The sequence below is a fragment of the Orycteropus afer genome, unplaced genomic scaffold (genome assembly GCF_000298275.1).
Source record: "Orycteropus afer afer isolate SDZICR_OR568_19922 unplaced genomic scaffold, OryAfe1.0 scaffold00136, whole genome shotgun sequence".
Taxonomy (NCBI): domain Eukaryota; kingdom Metazoa; phylum Chordata; class Mammalia; order Tubulidentata; family Orycteropodidae; genus Orycteropus; species Orycteropus afer.
Genome location: NW_006921723.1, coordinates 4,360,717 through 4,364,697, shown reverse-complemented (window position 1 = coordinate 4,364,697; position 3,981 = coordinate 4,360,717).

Sequence of the window (3,981 nt, the reverse complement as noted above, 5' to 3'; positions counted from 1 at the left end):
GGCCGCAGGGCGCCGCTCGACCCGGCTGCCGGCCCGCCGCGTCCCCGCCTGCGCCCGCCGCCCACGGGGTCTCCAGGCCCGGAGAGTCGGTGCGCGGAACCTAAAGTTGGTTACGGGGGGCGCCTGGGCTCCGAGCCGGGTGGTCCTTTGGCCAGTTTGGGGATTGGCTGGACCACACGGCTTGGGTCTCCTGAGAACAAGCCTTCCCGTTAACTAGGACATCTGCGGGTACGTCCAGGACGAGTCATCATTGGTCTTGGTTGGTAAATACGCCCTGGGACTCCGTGCTGGGGTGGAAATGGCTACCGTTTGGCCCGCCGTCGCTTCCCCGCGGAGCAGTTAGAACCTCAGACTGCTTCACAAATCACAGCACTAATGAGTGTGTCTAGGATTATGCTTTGGAGGAGGTGTCTGAGAGAAAATTTAGGCACAGAGTGGGAAGCTGGAACCTGACCCCACCACCAGCTGGCTCGAGAGTGACTTGAGCCCGGGCAAATTGCTAACGTACACTGCCTTTCAGTTTCCATCTCTCCTAATTACATGCATAGACTCAATCTTTGACCTAGTGTAACAACCTTCTGGTCTCCGATGTCATCAGTACCCGGTTCCTGGTCACTTGCTGGATCCGAGAGAGAGGTAGCAACAGTAGATTACAGTCCAGTGAAAGATAACACATAAATGTTTTAAGTTATATTTATGAAGTTAAGGTTTATTTGTAGGTTGACAGTATCAGGGGGATCTTTATCGCAGGAGAGTGGCCAGGCTTCAGCGGAAAGGAACTCTGGAGTCTCTCTTCATTGAAAATTCCGGTGGGCAGACTTCATGTGTGGTGGGAGCTGGGTGCAGGGAAATTGCAGTCAGTGATCTCTGGGGCAGTTGTGTGGTACTGGGAAGTCCCCCTCAGGCTGGCTTCCCTCTGGGTGTGAAGCAGTCTTGGTGGAAGAAGAGAGACTTTGTGACAGTCCTGGGCCTGGCTGTGTCATGTGGTCATCCCATTGGTCGGGCCGAGGTCTCATGATCTCATGCCATGCCATCACCTGAGTTCTAAAGACTCTGCATGGGAGTGAGGTGCCCAGGGGAGAGGAAGCAGGCCGAGTATGTGCTGGGCAGCGACCTCACAGATGTGAGACTGAAGAGAAACCCTGTGGGGAGAGGTTGCATTTTTCTTCTCACTTTGAGTTAAGGATCTTCATCGATGCTTGCTGGTTTTGACCTTACCCTTTTTTGTTGTTGTTGTAACCAATACACCTTGTATGCCTTGAGACACACTTTGTGCTGTAGACACATTGCTTTCCATTTTGATTCCTTTGTGCTCCCCACTTCCAACTGTTGTATTTAGGTGGGGGAAAATTGAGAGGAACAGTGTTATCTGGAGGGGAAATGAGAAACCTGTTCTGAATGAGGCAGGGGTGCGTAGCTGGGGAGTCCTTTCCTGTTTATGAACTGTTTAGTTGAATTATAAATGTGATTTTATTAAAGATTAGCTTTTGAAATGAAGGACGAGAGAGAGAAATCTGCTCATGACTGAACCAGCAGGACCCTTTTTATTTCTTACTTGGTGCATATGTTCGTTAATCTTCATTAAATATCCAACCTGGCTCCTTAACTAACCCCAAACTCACTTGCGTTTGAATTGTCCAGTGAGTTACTTTGCATATGGGAGAGTGGTAACTTCAGGGTGAACAAGTCCTGGGTGGTGATTCTGCTAGTGGGTTGCTGTGTTTGTTGCTAGGTGTTGGCCTATGGTCAGGACATGGTCCATTTAGCTTCTGGGGCTGGGAGCTCAGGGCAGTGCTGTGTGTGTGGGCAGCACTCCCTGCCTTGGTAGGACCCTGTCCTGCCCTTTGTGCTGGTGCCAGGCCCAGCAGCCCTGGGCAGAACCAGGCAGACAAACCTGACCTCTGTGGGGCTGGAAGGCCCTTGTATAGTGTGGTGTTGAGTTATGTGGGGATTGTAAGTGAATGGCAGTGTTGGAGGTGGTCAGAGTGGGAAACCAGGGTGGCTTCTGAGGAGTTGGCTCTTGAGCTAGGCCTCCAGGGCCTGGGTGCATTTCCCGTCAGCAGAAGCTGGGCTAGGATGCAGCCATGAGACTTCAATGAGGAGGGGGTGGGCTGGGTAATAACTCCCTTTGGGAGTTGGAAACTGGGAAGGCCACTGAGATATTCTGTGGAGGCTATGACAAGTGGGGAGGCATTGATGCTGTTTGCTTAGTGATTGGATCTGGAAGGACTTTTGGCAAGGAGAAAGTTAATCTGACATGAATGTACAAGGTAGAACGAGATAGGAAGAGACTAGAAGCTGGGAGACCAGTCAGGAGGCCGTTGTGGTCCTGAATTCAGATGATCGTAGTGGGAAGGGGAAGTAGGGTTGAAGGAGGACCAAGCCTACCTTCTAGGCCCTGGGGACAGATAGTGAGCAGAAGCAGAAGCAGGCTGCTGCACCCCTAAAGCTGGCATTTGGTCAAGGAGACTGACTAGAAAAGTACTACAAAGAGAGAGACACCAGGTGAAGGGGCCAGGAGTCCAGAGATCTCTCTGATGAGGGATGTGCAGGGGATGGAGGGAAGGAGGAGCCAGTGTGTGGCTGTCTGTGGAACTGCAGTTGCAAAGGCCCTGACCACAGGTCTGTACCTGCTGGGAGGTCCAGATGGAGATTCTTAGGCTGATGTCTAGGACTATTCTCATTGACGAGTTTGGTTAGAGTGTGCTGTGTGGGGCGGCGTGGGAATGCTGAGTGGCAGAGGGGATGGTAGGAGGAGGAAAGAAGGCATTGAGGTAGCAGGTCTGTAGCAGCCAGTCCAAGGCAGGATGGGGTTAGCCCCTGTTCACTGCCTACATCCGATAGGCCGCCTCCTAGCTTACACATCCTTAACGGTGCACATCCTTATGTATGCTTTGCCCTCTGCCATGTCTGAGTGGTGGTTTTCACACTTTATTTTTAGCAGCAGAGGCTTTTTGCCTTTCCATCCTAGATTATGAGACTCCGGTATCCCCTATCCCTGTTCCTCTCCTTAGCCTCTGAAGCACAGCTGCGGGGCTCTGGGGTCCTCTGATCCAGGTCACCACCTCACTCCTAGCTTAGGAGTGCTGCCCAGCCAGTACCATCCCATCTGTCCATCCTGTACTAAGCCGCCATGATGTCCTTTCTAACAGAATATTCGGCCTTAGACCCTTCTGGGCACACTAACACCTTAAGGGGAAGGTGCAGACCCAGGGTTAACTGGGCCCTGCCCCTAAGTAGCCACAGTTCCATATTTCCATGTCTGCTTTAGCCCCAATGCACTGACCCAGTGCCGTCCTTTGAGCACTCACAACTCTGTCATCCTTGGCCCCACGCATGCCTCTGAGTCTTTCAGGGGTCGCTATCTCTCTGGCCTTAGAGGGCCTCCTGCTCTGCTTCCTATTCCTCCTACTCATGACCACTGTGTGCTTTTGGATGGAGCCCTGCTTACGGTGTGTGCTGGTTTCCATGGTGTCAGGAACCATCAGCATGGCCTCACGTACAGAGCTGGGCATGTGCCCAGGCCACTCAGAACTGTTCTGTCAGGCCTCAGTGCACCCCTTCCCAGGACCCTTTCCATCTGAGGTCGACTTCTCTGCTTAAGTTCTTTGAGGGGAGGAGAGGGACTGCAAGCTGTCTTTATTTCAATCTGTATCAGGTGCTCAGTAAATCTGTGTTGCATAATGAAGGTGGTGACAGGTAGAGATGAGGATCTGAGACCAGCAAGGGGGGTGGGCAGGGTGGGGAGCATGGGGCAGGTTGAAGATCATGGATTAGGGCAGTTCAAGGCACCCTTTGGTTTTGATCCTGGGTGACTAAGATGAACTGTACATGTTAACATTAGGGGCCTGATGAACTGGGAAAGTTAAGAAATGAATTAATGTAGACATTAAGGCAAACAGCTGCTAAAGCTGGCTTTGCGGGGGAGGGTGTGGTGGCAGACCTCCTGCTCTTGGTCACCTGTGCACTTTTTCTTAATAG